The sequence below is a fragment of the Phragmites australis genome, chromosome 15 (assembly GCF_958298935.1).
Source record: "Phragmites australis chromosome 15, lpPhrAust1.1, whole genome shotgun sequence".
Classification (NCBI taxonomy): Eukaryota; Viridiplantae; Streptophyta; class Magnoliopsida; order Poales; family Poaceae; genus Phragmites; species Phragmites australis.
Genome location: NC_084935.1, coordinates 14,579,145 through 14,599,079, shown reverse-complemented (window position 1 = coordinate 14,599,079; position 19,935 = coordinate 14,579,145). Strand labels below are relative to the sequence as shown.

Here is a 19,935-nt window from a genome sequence, read left to right as displayed (position 1 = left end):
TGACATTTGGAAACTGAGTGTCTTTGTTGGTGTAGTGCGCCAGCTCTCCTGGTATTTTGTGCCAACAGCCCCCACATGCATCGAAAGAGATTCTGAACAGGAAATGTGATGGGACCCTGGCACAGAAGATCATAACTATGAGTGGGACTCGGAACCGCCGCAGTGGCTAGTCGAAGAATCACTGAGTCTTCTTACGCTTTCTTCTGTATCATGTTCTTGGAAATAGGAACTTATTCTTTTGTTAGTAAAAAATAAGAAAGAATGTAAATAAAAATGGTGAAACTTCTTGGGAACTCGATACCGAGGAGATACCGACAACCTAACATGTCTAGTGCTACTCGCTTCCTCCTTCGGTTAGGCAAGGATGACTTCGTTACTAATCAGAGAGCTTAATCAGGTCACCCCTAGATCCGACGTGAGTGGGAGGCGTCGTAGCCCCCGGGCACTCGAGGACACGATAGTGAACCTTTGTCATATCCCGCGACGTCGTAACTTAGAACATAGTCTCCACATGAAGGAAATCGCTTTGGCACACGCACAATATGTTGTCGTTAGCTCTTGATATATTGTATTCATCCAGCCTCGACTGATTATCTAGAAAGAAAACTCAGATATGTAGTTAAAGATAAAAAAACTATCGACTGACCATTATAAATTAGCCGACCAGGGTAAGAAAAAAGAATTGAATACTCATACTTCCCTCTGGTCATAGAAACTCTTGTTTCCTGAAGTCAATTCATGTGTGACCTTGCCCAGGATTATTCGGGTCCACGCAATTGGTAAAGATACCCGGATTGCGGCTTATCACCGGTGTACCTGTCTCATAGGTGCCAGTCGTTTAGTTTAGGGAAGACAAAAAAGAACACAAAGAGATTTGAGCGACCTTACAGGAAATATGAACATTACTAGTATAAACTTACTCTTAGTACTTACACATAAAACTTTTGGAGTTGGTTCCTTGCTTTAAAACTTTTCCCTGCAATCGGTAATAAATAACTTGGTAGATTTTTTAGACTTGTAGGAATTTAAACACTTTTCGCATTTGACGGGAATACTTTGTGGTGGATGCGTTCAATAGATATCGTGATCTCCTTACTTATTCTTCCTTCGATCAGTTCGGGATGTGTTAATCACTAGTCGGAGCACTTATTATGACCATCCTTAGGTTCGTTTGAGTGGGAGGCATCGTAGCGCCTGGTGTAGCGAATATGACCCTTTTAGGGCATGTATGTGATTTTGATGATTAATGACAATATAGTCAATGGGACTAACATGTTTGTCAAGTATATGCCTTAGGATGTCTCATGGATGCAATACATGAAGAAGCCACTGAAGCCGAACTCAAGAATGATTAAATTGGACGAGTTCAGAAGAAAGTGAACTCACCGAATGGTCTAGTGCTCAGAAAGAAGAACTCACCAGATGGTTCGGTGCTCAGTGAAGTGTTTGACTCGGAGATGAAAAGTGAATACCTCACCAGATAATCCAGTGCTCTGATTAGTGCATACACTGGAGCATTTTGTCTCAGAAGAGGTTCTGTAGTTCAACACACCGGATGGTTCAGTATTAAGATGAAGTGCACATCGGAGCATTTTTTTTAGGAGCAAGTTCTTCAGTGTAGAAGAGTTTTGAACTCACAGAATGGTCTAGCGATAAAGAGAAGAATACACTAGAGGCTTCACCGGAGGATTTTCCAAAAGGTTTTTCAAGGTGTGAGAAGTTGTACACACCGGATGGTCCATTAATCAGAAGATTACACACACTGGATAATAAATAGTCAAGAAGTGGATTGGTCAGGCTTAAGTATACACACCAGATGGTCCCGTGATGGAGTTGAAGGTTACACCAAAATATCCAATGTTCACAAATGGTTTTGAATGGAGTTCCAATGGGTAATTTGTACTCTGTACACACCGGATGGTCCAGTGTTGGTACCGCTGTTGACACCGGATCATCCAGTGTTCACAGTTTGTTGGAGTCGTTGGAGCAACGGCTAGTTCACAGGGTTGAAGCTATAAATACCCTCACTCGATCATTTGAGCGTGCTAGAGTCCAGGGAAGCTCATAGACACTTGAGAAGATATCCAAGCCACCAAAGTGATTAAAGTGATCATCCAAGATAATTCAGCACAAGATTATGGAGTGATTAGTGCTAATAGGCTTAGGAAGAGTTGTTGCTTGGTGTTGCTGCCTAGATAGGGGATCAAGGAGTGACTCACCAACACCTTGGGCCTTGGTGGCTCAATTGTTAACCCTCCAACTTGGTGTGGAGTGGCGGCAAGTTTCTTGTACGGGGACACGAAGATCTTTACTTTGGTGGCTCAAGATCCGTAGTGAAGATGGTGACAAGGAACCGGAAAAGAGGCTTGTGGTGAGACCTTAACTTGGTGGCTTGGTGGCTCTATCCACTTGAGGTCCTAGTGGCTCAAGGGTCATGAACGGGTACCGTCCGGGAGCTATAGCCTAGGTAGCTACTCCAACGTGGATTAGGGGTAACGTTTATGCCATCGATACCACGGGATAAAAATCCCTTGTGCCGAGTTTGCTCTTTCTACTATCTTTACATTTCCGTATTTACTTCTTGCAATATATCCTTGTGTATTTACCTTCATAGAGTAGTTTGCTAGAATTGTCTATACGTTGCAAACCTTCGAATGGTAGAGTAGACACACTAGATGAACTTAGAGCACATTTAGATAAAAATTGATATAGGTTTATCTTGTGAAGTTTTTGGAGCCGATTAGTTTTAAGTGTCCTAATTCACCCCTCAACTAAGGATGTCACCGATCCTTTCACCCGGTCACTCGTGGAATGTGATAATGAACCTTTTTCGCTAGAATTGTCGCTGGAGAGTTCTTCATCAAAGTGCACCCAATCAATCACCGGTTCATCAGTGGACAGGGTAAAGTTGTCGTAGAACCCATCGTTTGAAAAACCGGTCCTCGGCATAGGCGTAGTTGATGACATGTTGCATGAAGAATTTTCAACACCTATTGTTATGATCCCCACGTACGGCGCCTGCTATCAATGATTTGTTAACTGTTGGGGGAAAATAAACCAGCCTGAGGATAATGGTTGAAAATTACTATCCAGGTTCCTACGGAGCCTTGATCTCTGGACCCTCAGCTAAAGGCTCGACCTCCAAAGTCATCAGGTCCCTCCACGGTGCCTCTTCGTACCAGCGAAGCCTTCCCTTGGCTTAGCCGACTCGTTCTCCCAAAGGCTTAGCCTCCCAAAACCCGGCCTTCCAAAGCCCCCCCCCCTCGAGACCAAGGTCTCCCGAAGCCTCGGCCTCCTGAAGCCCCAGCCTTTCGGAATCCTGCTTCTCGAAGCCTTCACCTCCCAGAGACATGCCGCCCAAGGCCCCCATCTCCAGTTGCTCGGGCTGGCTTCCCAGAGGCTACAGGGTGAGAGTAGACCTTAGGAAAGATCTGCCGGAAGGGAAGTACCGGTCATGCTTTGCCTGCAAGGAAGTAACTGGCATTAAATGCCTAGGCTGATGGACGCCGCTCTGACACTCCGGCGTAATGGAGGCTATCCTGACACCCCTGACAGTGCAGCGCCGAGCCGCATTTGGCGACCAGCTCTCCGCCTTCAGGGGCAGGCACCACGATAGTTACTACGGTAGATATTTGTCTCCGAGATAGGGTAGAAAGTAGTTATCCGGGATAAGGCCCAGTAATTCAGTCAGGTCCTAGATATTTGTACATTATGATAACTTGTACACCAAGCTAGATATGGCCCTATAAATAGGGAGCCATGGTCGCCTGGGAGGACGGGCAAGACAGCAGAAGGACACAGAGGTGAAAACACACCAAGTCACACTGTGATACTCCTCCCAAATCGATCCATTTACTCTACCATCAATACATTCGTGGTGTTCCTTCCTCTTAAACTTCGTCTCCAAGCTTGAGTCTCCTCCTTAAAAGAAACTCTTACTGTACTTGCTGGGGCAAGATGAACTCTTGCTCCAATAGCGCGCCGACCGTGGGGATTCAAACACAGAAGTGCTAAAAGAGGTAGGAATCCACCAGGAAAACCACCAAAGTGATAGCCAAAACCGCCATACCCATCGTTGCAAGCATGCAACCATATGCATAGCTGTCTCAGCCATATGCACCGTATGCATGCTCTAGCCCCACTGCCGTGTGGGATGGTGCTCCTCCGACCTTGGGCAACCCAGGACCCTGGGTCGGTACATGAACTCCAGATGGTGCGGAGGCCTTTCAACCTCCGCACGACGAAGACCTCACCGCCTCAGGAGAGGACGTGGCCGAAGCCACAGCCAAGCAGGCCGCTTTCCAATGGTTCTAGGCGGTCTAACCCAGGAGTGTTCTCACTTGGGCTTCGTCCCCAGGTATCCCCTTCAACCACACCTGGGATACCCCGAGCAAGCCAACATCTTCGAAAAGTCTATCCACCCAGTGCCCTCCTTGGGTCCCTCAGGCGAAAGAGGGTTCCAAGGAGACGGAGGGCTCCGGGGTGCGCAGACCCCGCCAGCGTCTTCGACGCCACCCTCGCTATGCCAACCGCGCGCAGGGAACCCCAAGCCAACCTCGTCCGAGCAGGCATAGTCAGAACCACTTTGGCTCCAAAAGCTGGTTCACCAGGTAACCTCGATGGTCTCCCAAAGGGGAAGGAGATCCTGGGGAAACCACAGGCTCCGGGACAGACCGCCTTCGGTAGCGACCCCAACAACAACTCCAAGCTCTGGTGCCCTCGGAGGCACACAGGTGCATCCTGCACGGACCAGAGAGCGGCCACAACACCAACGACTGTCGCACCCTCATGACCTTGCGGGAGAAATACCTCAGAAGGCAAGCAGAATACCTGGCCACGGAAGGAGCTGGCGAAGGACGACACAGGGTTCGGAGGCCTGGGGCAAACTCTCAGGCAAATTCCCGACCCCTCAACCCTGCACTGTCACTACCGACCCTACTACCAACGGTACCATATCCAGCAACAAGAACTGAGTCGGGGACACGCTGTCGCCAGGCTCCGGACGGAATACCTCCAAAGTCAGGCAGCGGCTAAGGGCCGAGGCGGTCGAGAAACGCCTCTCCCGACTAACCTTAGACTAAACCTCCAACATCCGTTGCCAGGCTTTGGACAGATTACTTCTGGGGCCGAGCAACGACTAAGAGCTGAGGGGGTCAAGCACCGCATCTCTTGGTCTAGCCACAGGCTTCGAGACCTCCAAGCCTCACAATAGAGGCCTTATTCCTACAAATGTATGCCCACTGTTAACTATCAGTAGTTTACCTAGTGATCCATCTTTCATACGGTAAGATTAGAGTATGTTGGAGGCCTCCAACCTTATTGTTAGAAGTCTTTTGGAATAGATAGCCACCAGGTAGAAACAATAGAACTTAAGTTACATCCTCATTTAGCATGAATTGTTATATAACCTATCTATGTTTTATACTACAACTAGCTTCTTATTGCTAACAGTAGACTACAAAACTTAGCTAGTATAACCATGCAAAATCCCTACACTCCCGCAGACGCATCGTGCCTAGGTTGCCTGGGGGGTAGGTTTGCCCAGGTTTCCTGGAAGGCATTGTGCGGCCTCGAAAGTGTAGTTGCCACGTATCAAGGGATTTTCTTGATAGACTGTGTTGCGGCGCCACCCGTAGGACATCTTCGGGTTGTGTGATAAGCCCACGTACCGCGGACGTAGGATGCCTAGGTCACCTGGAAGGCAAGACTGCCTAGATTTCCTGGAAGGTATCGCGTAGTCTCGGTAGATTGTGAGGCTCACACACCGCGGGCGCTGCTTATGCCTAGGTCACCTGGAAGGCAGATTATGCCCTGGGTGCCCTGGAAGGCATTTGCATAGCCTCGGGTGTCGAAGCCACGCCCCGGGGGATGTCCTCGGTGGCGGAGTTGCGGTGCTCTAAGGAATTGTGAGGAACCGTCCAAATAGTATTCTAATTAATCATTAAGTTGACCATTTACTTAATCATGACTTCAACGATTAATCAGAATACCGCTCTAGTAGTCCCCGCTCGTGTTTTGTGCTCAGGATCGGAACACATGCCTTACCAATATATAGCATCACAACAAAGCTTAAGAAAGAGCGAGTAATTAAATATTATATTACAAGTCTTTAAACATGCAGTTGTTTTCACAATTTACATCAAAAGGAAAAAACCACTACGCAGCGGAAGAAAACTATACAACAAAAGGATATGGAGCCACATGCCCTTAGGCTCCATAACAAAACACTGAGTTCGGAGTAGAGTGTGCTACTCCTACCCACCACCCTGATCGGCAGGCCCAAAGTAGCCGAACACCGCCTCTTCCTCGCCGACCTGTGAAACCTGCATCAACTTAAGGGCAGCACCTTGAGTACGAAGGTACTCGCAAGTCTTACACAGTATAGAGCACATATATATAGCTCGACTCCAAGGATCATGCATTAGCTAGTAGCAAGGATTAAACATGCGGTTAAGTGAATTAAAGCGGTAAGCAACCTAGACATATGTGTGTGCAACTAACTTAACCAACATATATGAAACTACCCTGCACCACCAATTGAACATTAGTAATTGTAATCAACATGTGTATCAAAAGTATAACAAGTACTAACTCTGACCACTCCCACATAGCCACCATGTCCATACCACCACCACAAACCCGAACCACAAATCCACAACGAACCTCTACGACCGATAGGGATGAAACAATAGCATGCTCATGACCGAGAGCGCGGAAGTTCGAAATATTTATACACCTTACAGGGGGATACTCTTGAACCCACACGACACGAGGACCATATGGCTTGTGCCACCCGCTAAAGCCCCAACCGGGTACTTGTGACAACCTTTCCCAACCAGCCCCAACCGTGTGGGGCATGCATCGCTTAGCGTGGTGATACTAGAACTACTCCCGGAGCAAACTAGTACCGCTTACAAGCCCACCCGCTGACACCATCGATGTTCACGCCCACAAAGCCACAACTGCGAAGGTATTCAGCTCGCCTTACCATTAGATCGGCATGTGGTGAGTAAGGTAAGTGCTAAAACCAACGGTACCGACAGACGGCCTTAAACGATGCAAGCGGTCTATGGTGCTTGGGTTTCCTCTCCCGACCTACCCCCAGGACTTTTCTCTGAGGTAGACGACACCCCTAACACCGCCCACATCTCGTCTCATACTCACCACTCACCAACCATCTCACCATCAGCATGTATTTGTAATCAATAGTAATCCCTATACTCGCGAACAATGGAAAACACTATCGTTCGACTTCTACCGAAAGACCTAAGCATTGCTAAGCATGTATATCGTACTCGTACCTAGACATAACATCATCTCTAGGCTACAAGGAAATTACTTGAACAATTGACCAAGGTAGAAAGATGCAATCGGTATAGGTTCTACCCAAGGGTACCTGACACATGCATACATACATAAGCATATTCATCAATTGAGACTTGCAAATTTGACATGGGTGAAATATGTTAGTTGCTTGCCTTGCTGCCCTGGACCAGAAAGGTGGGGCGTGTCGGGATCGAACTGGGCCTCCGGGATTGTCGGATCGGCGTTCTCTAAAAAAACTAACGCATGCAATGCCTGAGTATGGATGAAATGCAACAATGCATGCCATAAGATGCGTAAAACATGAATTGTCCAAGTGGTTTCATAATTTTCGGAGATGGTATTGATTATCGGTGATTTAAATAAGCAGAAACACATTTAATTAACTCATCAATTATCAAAAGTATTTTATGTATTTCCAACACTTTTAACACATAGTTCATACTCATACGAAGCTAACGCAACTGGTCTCACATTGTTTGGAGTTCGGAGGAATTAATTATGAACTTTACAAGCCTCAGCTCGCCTGATGAATAGTAACTACAAAATTCTGCGGAACCGTCGCATTTTTCTGGACTATCCGCACATTTTCGTGGATACTCCGCACTGCGGAACCTCAAAAAAATTGTCCAGAGGTTCCAGACTTTCCAGAACTTGCCCTATTTGGGGTAAAACTTTGCCAAATCGATTTGCGATCTTCTCCAATCCAAAGGGGGATACGTTTGCGAGAGTTTAGAGAGTCTAGAACTCACTTAACCACCTAGCAACTCAATTCCCAAATCAAATCTCATCTAAAATCCTCTATTTTCTTCTAAACTTCAAGAACACTCCAACTTCGCCAAAAATCGCTCCAACTCGAAAACGATCTAACCAAAATGTGAACACACGCCATGGATGCCTAGTAGACTCACCCAAGGTGCTTTTGCCCCACTTGGTGACCTTCAGAAAGAAGCGGAAAGCTCGGGACGGAGAAGAATAGCTGGAGCTCCAAAGTTTCAACCTAAAAACCAAAAGAGGTCAAAACCGCCTCGAATCTTTCGGGGAGGCAAAAACAAATTGGATGGATAAGTAACCCTCGAGCGTGTGGTCGCGTGGGTACCACACACGTACCTCGGCTTCGCTTCTTTAGGCGGGAAACCAAAGGGAAAGGGGGAGAACTTGAGAGAGAGAGAGAGAGAGAGAGAGAGAGAGAGAGAGGGAGGACAACTTCACTTTTGCCTCTCATTTGTGTTGGCCGGTTGGATGAGGGAGTGGAGCACGTGTGGGAGGGAAAGAGAGAGAGGGGATGCTACCCTTAGAGAAAGAGAGGGAGATCTTTACCACTGTAAAGGGCCCACATGTAAGTGATCAATTCCAATTTTGCTTCTAATTCTTTTATCTCTCTCAAGTTCCCTTCTCCCACCTCATTAATCCAATCCATAGTGAGGTGCGCTAGTGTGCTAAAAACTTGAGAATTTTTTTTATGTCGCGATTACAATCCCTAGTAGCATCTGATCCTATATTCGCAATTCATATTTCAATCTAGCGATCGGAAGGGATCCAAATTCAAATATGAAGCTATTGATGCATGTTTAATATTAAGCATGCAATTACGGATTTCGGGACATGACAGGAATGAGGTCGCAAGGAATCCTCGTTGCACGACATGCCTACACACCGTGGGCGTAGCATGCTTAGGTCACCTAGAAGGCAAGACTGCCTAGGTTTCCTGGAAGGTATTGTGTAGCCTCTATAGTGTGTAGATGCTGGTTATCAAGGGACATCCTTGGTAATGTAGTTGCGGCGTCCCCAGGGGATTTCTCCGGAGGCGTGACAAGCCCACACGCCAGTAAGCATTGCTTGCCTAACCCCAAGGTCATCTGAAAAGGTTTTCGGAGGGTAGGCTTTGCCCTGGTAGGAAGTGGAGCCCACACACCGCGGGCGTAGCATGCCTAGGTCACCTGGAAGGCAAGACTGCCTAGGTTTCCTGGAAGGTATTGTGTAGCCTCGATAGTGTGTGAACGCCGCATATCAGGGGACTACCCTGATGTGAGGATGCGGTGCTCTGAGGAATGCTGTCGCAAGGAATCCTCTCTGCACGACATGCTTATGTACCGCAGGCGCAGCATGCCTAGGTCTCCACTAAGGCATCAAGCCTAGGTTTCCTCGAAGGTATTGCATAGCTTCGGTCATATAAATGCCACGCGCCAGGGCACATCCTTGGTGGATAGTGTTGCGATGCACCCCGGGTGTTTCCTCAGGAGCACGACAAGCCTATACACCACGGGCGTAGCATGCCTAGGTCACCTAGAAGGCAAGACTGCCTAGGTTTCCTGGAAGGTATTGCGTAACTCCGATAGTGTGTAGGGCCTTTGACATTAATACATGCCAAGGAGTCTTACAAAACCTCCAGCAAAAATGGAGAACCTTACAAAACCTTCGACAAAAATGGAGATTCTAACAAAACCTTCGACAAAAACAGAGAGTCTTACAAAACCTCCGGCAAAAACAGAGAGTCTTACAAAACCTCCGGCCAAAAACTCCGCTGGGCGGAAAGGTTCTGAAAGGACCTAACGAGAAGAGTACCCTGGCATCTTGAAGACAAATGCCTCCGTGCCGAAGGGATACAAAACCCGCTGGCCTCCAAAGGGCACAACACATAGATGAAAGGGGTATAAAAATCCCCCTCCCTACAGGAAAAGGTTTGACCCGCGTGACTCAAACACGTATGGTAAAAGGTAAAATCATTACCCTACCATCTCCTTTAATGACACTTTTCATACGTCATTTTATGAGTGTTATGCTAACATTTAATAAAAGCCCATGCTGTGTGGCACGAGAAACATAGTGGAACCCTCGACTATCAATTGCAGAGGTCACAAATTCATTACAGCGAGCCGGGCAGCGACTAAGGGCTGAGGGGGTCGCGGACCACCTCTTTAGCCCAGCCTTCGGCTTCACCTCCGACACGCCGTCGCCGGGCTCCAGACGGAGTACCTCTGGAGCCGGGCAGTGGCTAAGGGCCAAGGGGGTCACGAACCACCTCTCCCTCCTAGCCTTTGGCTTCTCCTCGGACATGCCGTTGCCAGGCTCTGGCTAGAGTACCTCTAGAGCCGAGCAGCGGCTAAGGGCCTAGGGGGTCATGGACCACCTCTATCTCCTGGCCTTCGGCTTTGTCTCTGACACGCCATCTCCAGGCTCCAGACGGAGTACCTCTGGAGCCGGGCAGCGGCTAAGGGCCGAGGGGGTCACGGACCACCTCTCCCGCCTGGCCCTCAGCTTTGCCTCCGACACGCTATCGCCAGGCTCTGGACGGAGTACCTCCAGAGCCGAGCAGCGGCTAAGGGCTGAGGGAGTCGTGGACCACCTCTGATGCCCAGCCTTCGGCTTCGCCTCCGACACGCCATCACTAAGCTCTGGACATAGTAGCTCCAGAGCTGGGCAGCGGCTAAGGGCTGAGGGGTTCACAGACCACCTCTCCCACCCAGCCTTCGGCTTCGCCTCCTACACACCATCGCCAGGCTCCGGACGGAGTAGCTCTGGAGCCAGGTAGCGGCTAAAGGTCGTGGGGGGTCGTAGGCCACCTCTCCCACCTAGCCTTCGGCTTCGCCTCTGACACCCCGTAGCCTTTGACCTGGGCAGTCGCTAAGGAACCCGAAGGGTCAAGGGCCACCTCCAAAGCTTGTCTCCAAAGGTCCCAGATGGACTTCACTGAGTCAGAAATCTGGAACAAATTGGGAAGAAGGCCCTACCAGTGCCAAACCCGAGGAGTACGCAATAACCAGGAACGATGAGGTCGCCACTGCTTCACCCGGACCTCCTTAGTTACCCTACATATCTACCACCATCAGATTCCCGAGGCCACCTCTCCCCAGAAGGAACGAAACCAGCGACAATCTATGCGAAGGCTCGGTACCTCTGTCATCCAGAAAAACTAGCCATCGCCTACGAAGGGGACGAAGAAGCATGGCTCAAAGGCAGGAAGGCACACACACACATACGGTCACACATTCGAAAGATCCCCTTGCACTCCGATACAAAAGGAGACACGATCGTCCCTGAAGGTCCATATTATATTATTAAACAAGTAGTGACAGTACAGAAATTGCCACGAAGAAGATAGACCCCGACGGAGCAAAACAGGGTGAGAAAGAGTACAAGGTGACTAAGTCAAGCCATGAGCCCACAGCAAGGCCATGGTCAACCATGACACAGGGATGCCTCACAACTCAACCAAGTACTCCCTCCTGGAGACCGCCTTCACCTCCTACGGGTCCGGGCAGGGGCCACGCATTGGACAACATATGCGCCTCATCTACGGCCTGCCACTGCGGAAGCCGATATAGTAGCCGGCTCCCGAGCTATCGAAAGACAAAGAAGAGTCCGAGGAGGTCACCGATAGGGCCTTCTCCCTCGCCTTCCTAGCTTCCTCCTTCACCGTCGCCTCCGCAAACGCCTGCTCGCTCTCCCCTCGCAGGAGATCCCAGTCGATATTCTCATCGTTATCGGAGATATCGATGATCTTAACGGGCATGGCCTCCCCAGCCAAAGGTCGGGCCAGAGCGGCAGGCAGCCGTCTCCCCTGCAGAGATGGAAGTGGTGTGGCCACTGGCACCTATGCTGACGATCGAAATGGTCGGGCTCCCGAAGAAGCCATCGAGATCATCGACATCTCCGAAGAGGATAAGGAGGAAGACGATGCCATACTCAAGTTAGGGTTCACTACTCGCTCGTAGGACTGAGGAGAATCCAACCAAGTGACATCAGCTTTATACCCAGGCCAAGCAGCAACGTAAGCCCGGAAGATGAAGCGGAACCAGCACCGCGGTGTCCCCCATTGAATGCCTGAGGGGATCATGGCCATGCCCTGGTCGTCCCGCCAGCACGTGGCAGCGTTCCACGACGAATGCCTCATTTTCTCGCACGGACGTCCTGTCACATTAATAACCCCGACAACTTTCGGCGTGTGATAGGGGCATGGGCACAAGACCCTAAACGACCCCCCGCATTGTCCAGTCAGAATGCGGTAGTGGCACGTCTCATCCTGCCAGGCAAACACGTAGGGTCCACCAATCCTACACGTAACCTCTACTCTGGCGACCTCAAAAGGCAGGAAGAACCATATCGAAGGAATCCGGATAACCTGTATCGGTCTCAGCATGGACCCCGGAGTACACCACATCCATCGACGTCCCTCTGGCCCGGGGTCCCAACATCGTGCATGCCAGCTCCAACAAGCCCCGGGGTAGATCACCACCACCAGTACGCCATCAGCCTTGGGCCTCGCCATCGACACCCACGGTTCCCCAACAAAAAAACTTCTTAAGGATAGGGAATTGCCATCGGGCATCTTTGATACTATACCAGGCTAGGTTTGGTTTTCCTATGCATCCTCTCCCCCCTCCGAAACATCGGGGCTCGAGAATGAGGGGTTACTATTGGGGCATAATAAACCAGGCTAAGGATAATGGTTGAAAATTAGTATCCAGGTCCCTCCGGAGCCTTGATCTCCGGACCCTCAGCTAAAGGCTCGACCTCCGAAGTCATCAGGTCCCTTCGTGGTGCCTCTTCGTACCTGTGAAGCCTTCCCTTGGCTTAGCCGGCTCGGCCTCCTGAAGGCTCAGCCTCCCAAAACCCAGCCTCCCAAAGCCCCCCCCCCACCCGAGACCGAGGTCTTCCGAAGCATCGGTCTCTTGAAGCCCCGGCCTTCCGGAGATTCACCTCCCAGATATTTGTACATTATGATAACTTGTACACCAAGGTACACATGGCCCTATAAATAGGGAGCCATGGTCACCTGGGAGGACGGGCAAGACAGCAGAAGGACACAGAGGTGAAAACACACCAAGTCACACTGTGATACTCCTCCCAGATCGATCCATTTACTCTACCATCAATACATTCGTGGTGTTCCTTCCTCTTAAACTTCATGTCCAAGCTTGAGTCTCCTACTTAGAAGAAACTCTCACCGTACTTGCTGGGGCAAGACAAACTCTTGCTCCAACATTAATTGAGTGATCTAATGAACTTGTTGAAGAAATAGGGGATGCTTTGAATAGACGGATCACAGGAGAATACACGGGTGTTTTTATATAGGTTTGGGCCTCCTTGTTTATAGAAACCCTATGTCATGTTTGTTTGGTATTGATCTGAGCCAGTTATAAAGGGGGTATGTGTAACACCCTAAATCTCAATTTTTTTGCAATAATTTAAAATTTTTCTAGAAATTAATTAGGTGGTTGCAATTTTGTTGAATAGGAAAAGTTAATTTCTAAATTTAATTGGCCTAGGTTAAATGTTTGTTGCATTCATGTCGTTGTAGATGCATTAAGGTTTTATTGTGTGGAAAAAGTTTGCTAAAATTCGCTTGTTTAAAACTCCCGTTTGAAATTGTGTTGAAAATCAAATTGGAAAAGGTTTTGGAAATTAGAAATTTCATTTTGGGCTGATTCTCTCTCCCTCGGCCCATCTCCCCTCCCCTTTCCCCTTCCCGCGCGGGCCTCCTTTCTTCCGCGCCAGCCCGCAAGGCCAGCCAACCTCCCAGCCCGCTTAGCCGGCCCCCTCTCCCACCTCTCTCACCACTGTGTGGGCCCGACTGAGCCGAGCCGCGCCGATGGAGCCGCCCGCCCGCCGAGCCGGCTCCTCATCTCCTTCCTCCCGCCGTCGGCACCCGAGCGCCCAAATCACTGGCCGTTTCAAATCAGCCCCACAAGCCTTTATTCGAGAATTAAAGCCCGCCACCGCGATCCTCTCCCTTCCTCTCCCCATTTCCGCCTATTTTCCCTTGTATTGCTCACTATTCCGTTGAAAACAGAAGCTTTTGTGGCAATTGGGGCCGCCGGCCAATCTTCTCAAATCCGGCCGTCTCCCTCCCCCTCTCGGCTATTTAAGCCCTCCACCAACTCCCTTGCGTCGTTCCGCACCCGAAGAACCCGTTTCTCCCCTCTCTTGCGCTCGGATTTGCCCCGGTCGCCGCCTCCGCCGTTGCCGCCGGTAAGAAGCTCGACCGCCGCCCTATTTCTACATGGCCAAGCCTCAATTGATCTCGTTCTTTGCTCAATCAGTGTCGCAGGGCCTCGATCAACGTCCCCTGTCGCTTTTTGGAGCTCTCCGCTGCCGACGAACCTACTGTGAGACTCCCCGTCCTCTCCTCTCTCTATTGCGCTAAGCACCATTGAAAACTGTGGCCGGATACGCATTTTGCGCATCTCCAGTGAGCTCACCATCGTCTTCACCGCCGCAGGCCACCGTCCACTCCATCCCGTGCTGCCGGCCACTGCCCCATTCAATCTCGGCCATCCGATCCCTTGTAAACGGTCGAGATTATATACCCCTTAGATTTTGATGTTCGGTCCTCCATGGACCCGTGGACCGGCCATAAAGCCGTGGTCCACGGGGCTCATGGACATATGCCGCGAGTTTTTCTATTGCAAAACAATTTGGCAATTGCGTCATAATTCAACTTTTTTATATAAAATCAATTCGGGTTTCTCTGGAAAATAAAGTAAAATTTGCAGAATAGTCCATATAACTTCAAAAGCTCAATACTTTTTGCTCATAGCTCCGTTTTGGGAGATTTTCACGTCCAAATGTTTGTAGTGATGTGTAGAATCTTCTTGTAGGGTTTTTTTTTCTAGTTTCAGTAATGTTTGGTGTACTGTTCTTAGGTTCTCCTTTGTGTGTGCTTTTCCGGTATGTTGATTAGGAGCTGAGCAGTTTGCAGTCTTCAAGACCAAGCATTTGAAGATTTTGAGTAGCACCCTGTCGAAGGCAAGTGCCCTTGAGCATTTCTTTACCCTATTTTAGGATTTGCAGGTGTAGTTTTATCCTTCATTATGCATGCTTGTCTAAATATGAAACTCCATGTTAGGGTTTACTAGTTTCCCTTGAATATTCCCTGTCGCCGTTGTTTATCCATAATATGGAATGGGTAGATATGCTAGTGCAGTCAGGGTTGGGGAAAAATGTTAATCTTGACTAATGAATCATGGAACAAGAATAGGGAAAGGGTAAATTTTTATAGCAACATGGTATAGGGATCCTAGCAGGATAGATGGTTTGAGGTGGCGCCTATGGTATGCTTGTGTTTGTTCCTGTGTGGGTTCCTATGGACCGGCTCTTGAACATGTAACCAAGTTAGATTCACACAACCACAAGGCCTAAATGGGTATGGCCTGGCCAATTAATTAGCCACCCCTATGGTTCTGTGGGCACCGTTGGACGGTTATGTGGCACAAGAGGGGGCCTCTGTAGCGATGGAATCATCTGTTAGCGGTGAAACCTCAGTGGGTGCCTGCAGGTTAGTGGGAGCTTTGTAAAGGCCTTGTAGTAAAACCCTGACTCCACACCCCGGAAGTTTGAAGCAACACAGGAATCATGACTTGTGGGGAAAGCTGTGCAAACTCTGCAGAGTATAAACTGATTAATCAGCCGTGCTCACGGTCAATAACGAATTTGGACTTCTTCAGGATTAGTTGGAATCAGGGTTTGGTCAGGTTGGTTAGGTAGCCAGGTAATGGGATTACCTGGTGAGTCTTGGTAGTCGGATGAAATCCGATGAGTCAATCCTATTGTCATAGTTATGTCTTCACTTAGTAAATAGGATACCTATTGTTGTATTCATAGGTTCATGTTGCTTAGTGCAGATAGCCTGTGTCTAAACTCCTCCTTGACTTAAACCACATATCATGTTTCTCTCCACTTGCGGAGTACAATCTTTGTACTCACACTTGTTGCTCCCCTCCCTTGCATTCTACCGCTGTTGAGAAGCTAGCACTGAAGCTGCTACCTTCAACGAGGACGACTTCGACCCAGAGCTACTTTTCTAGGCTGGCGTGCCCCAGTCGACGCCTGTGGAAGATGGAGTCCCTGCTGGCGTTGAAGACCTCTTCTTAGTTCCGCTGTGTTTTTCTTCTAGACCCTCAAGTCTTTTTGTAATAGTTTATTATCGTTGTAATCTTGGCACTGTGATGATACACTAATGAAGTAAGCACATGTATGAAACTTGATCCTGTCATACATGTGTTATGCCCGGTTTTTTCTGTTGAAAACTGGGTGTTACAATATGTAGCTAGCTTAGATGGATCTAAACCTAGTCGGTGACTTCCTTGCTCGGTTTCAGGTGTCTTCTTGGTTGTCAAAAGGTTTAAGCGAATCCTTCAACATCTCTTAGCCCTTGTTTGACTTGGCTTTGTCTTTCCATGGATCTCCCCTCTACAAGGTCCCTTGGACTCCTTTCCGAGTAGGATTCTGTCATACTTAAACTTAGGGATAAACTTTCTTGTTTAAGGGATATCCTAGAACCTGTAGGCGGTTTCCATGCATCTAGAGATTTCCCTCCCACAGAAGAAATATACTCGACAACATAGGAAACCCTAGGGTATCTAGATACGGTAGTTTTATACTACTCATCGTTAAGCCACCCATCAATACGTGAAATGAGGCTGTGACATATCAAGAACCTTAGCTCAGCCGAGAAATACTTGTCAACAACCTGCCTCTCTAAGTGATACAATAGTTTTATACTACTCATCATCCCATACAGAGCCCAATATCTCCGATTTTTTTAATATTACATTTTTGTACGGATATTACAGAAATAATACCGAAAATGAGGACATTTCAAAAGTAATAACTATTCACCCTACCGTATGGAGAAATATTGTTTTCACCGTACCGTATGGCAAAAATAGTATTTTCATCATACGGTTTGGTAAAAATTAGTTGTCGCCAAATCGTACGGTGAAAAATAAATGTCATCAATTGGGAGGCCAAAATATCCTGCAGCATGGACCCTCCCTCCTGCGTGGGCCTGTGAGCCCTATCTCCTGCGTCGTAATGGCCAAAATTTTTTGTTCTGTCAACGAAATATTGTATCACTTTTTTATTTTGCGATTGAACTTATTTCTAAAACGGAATGGAAAGATGTAAAATAAATCATAGAATCGCTTATCCGATAATGGGAGGTACCTAATAGATGTTACATGGTAGGCTACAGTAGTAGTTGTAAATCATAAGTTGCATAGAACCCGGTACAAAGGTTACATAAGCTGATGAACATTACATGTGACATGGGGTTTTCGTCGTAGCACGAATAGACCCTAACAATAAAGAGGTGCCGAGAATAAACATTGGCTTGTACGGTATGCCTAAAGAGTAATCTAATAGCGTGCCGCTACTAAACCAAAGATGCCTTAGGGAATGGAAATAGGCCGGGGTACAATAGATGTTCTCTACTGAGTGCACCTAGGATATTTGCCCTTTCTTTGGGCATCGGGTCTCGCCACCTTAGCACGACGTGCCCTCTCCCGCTTTCTTTCCCTCTCTGCTTCACTTGCTTGAGCCACGGCGTGCTCCTTCGCTACGTTCCTGATGCGCTCGTCCTCCTGCCCTTCATCCATAGTTCATCCTGATGTCTCTTGTACTTTCAATGTTGGTAAGCTTCCCTCCTCCACCGCATCTCCATGTCCACCCACCGCATCTGGTCCTCACAGAAGCACATCAGTGGTTTGACCACTTGGGGGATGAAAATCCCCCAATGTTTCTTGGGTGGGCTTGGTGGAGACGAGGAAGACATTTCAGTTGAGGGAGCTGAAGAAGGAGTGGTCTATCCATGGATGATGGAGGGGTTATTTATAATGGATGGGGGCTGGCGCATGGATTGAGTGCAAGGGCTTAGCGGGGGGGGGGGGGTGGGGGTGGAGCATAGGATGCTTTGTGAAACCTGGAAAAGTTGTGGCACTGATGCGTGGTAGAGATTCCCTTTGGTAGCTCTTGCTTGGTGTGGTCATTTCATTCTGCAAAAGTTGGGCTAGTAGTTATTGTTTCCTCTGCAAGCAAGGCTGGAAATCCAAAGAAATCATTGTCCTTATAAATAACATCTTGGTAGATTGGTAAATCCCAGCCATTTTATTCAAGAAAGTAAAGTACATCAAATCAAGGGCCATCGTAAGCATTTGTTGCCTGTTTGTGGCTACAGTACCTAAGGCAATATGCACTGTCTCGTACCCTCCTCGTACGCTAGTGAGCTTATCAATGCTGCAGTGTGTTGAGGTGACCCCATGCTGTCAACATTTCAGAATGACGTAACCTGTCGCTGCAACCTTTTTAGAGCGATGTGACCGTACGGTGCTAATTTGACAAAGTCGCTAAAGTAGTGCATCCAATGCATGCACTTTCTCCAAATTACATGCCTGCACTTGGTCCATACACCATCAGGACTTGTTGTATATAAATAGAACACAATCGATTTTCCACTCAAACATCTCGTGACTGTGACCCGCATCAAGAGAATGGCGTATCCTCATCGTCTTGATGGCCCCATCGATCCACCAACTCCACACCCCCATCTAGATGTCCAAGGCAGAGATTTGTACAGAAACCACAATGCTCTTCTTTGCCTCGTTTTGGCTGCCATGTAGACATGGAGATGATGTTGTTGTCCAAGTTTATGAGCATTTCAGTGACGCAGGCCGTCGCTTCTTCCGTTGTGCACATTTCAGAGTACGAAGAAATAGTACACACATTATTTCCTATTTTCTCAAAACCATTTGCTTATCTCATATTTCATTTTTTCTAGACGGATGATTGTGGGTTTCAGTACTTGATTGACCCACTGATCGATCCACACATTCAAAAATACATCTGTCACCTGCACGTTGTTATCGAGGAACTACAGGAACAATTGCGCCAAGAGAGATGCAGCAACGTCATAGGACGTTATATCCCATCTCGCATGGCAGGTTGGAGGAACAACTGGGAGTAATTAGGATGTGTTCTAGCGGTCTACCGAGGATTTAATTTCGTATTTGATCTGTACCGTGTTCTTTGTAATTGAATAAATTGTATCCCTGTGTCGTGTTGTCATCACATGATTCATTCTAGAGCTACAATTAATGTTAGTCCCCTACCTACATTGTTGTTTCAAGAATACGTAACACTTGGTACAAATATACATCATGAAAGAAACATGTAAGTCATATATGCAATGGTAAAATCCACCATACTAACACAGTAGAATACGATAGCAGAATAAGGTAGTAGCATCAAAAGGTAGTAACATCAGAGTAACTAAACTACTCTGTAAACTAGTGGTCTGAACTAATGAAATGAAAAGTGATCAAATGAAAATTATTAATCATAAAAGCAACACAGACTATTCCTGACCCCTACCCCGACCCCTTTCCTATGCCCTACCTCTGGCACGCTTGCGCCTAGGTGCTGACGCTGGAACGTTGGTCTCGTCCTCCTCCCGAGGATGCTCGTAGGTGGAAGGTGTGTACCAATCTGGCATGTGGCGCTCACGTCTAGGCAATTGGGGCTCATAAATGCCTTCTGTCTCCTGCTGCGTAGTCTGAGTGGGAGGTGGGGCACCATACAACTATGATTAGGCCAGCACTTCTGAGCCCCCTACATAGTCAAAGAAGGGGTTCCCACTAGAGTGCGGTGTACCCCCGAAAACCTGGATGGTTGTATCGATGCGGATCAAACCTGCATTTATATCGTGCACAAACAACAGAGTATTGGTGGAGAAAGTAATGAATCTAATATTATGGAAAAAAGAGCCATGACATACCTAGCGTGGGAATACACACAGGCGTGGCAAAACCAGAGCCTCCTGCATGCACAAGATGC

General features: G+C 48.1%; 1 protein-coding gene across 1 annotated transcript in view; it reads right to left on the bottom strand.

Annotated features, from left to right (window-relative positions):
* LOC133893523 (two-component response regulator ORR7-like) overlaps nucleotides 1–19,935 on the bottom strand; it is a 41,431-nt gene that overhangs the window by 990 nt on the left and 20,506 nt on the right. The window lies entirely within an intron of this gene.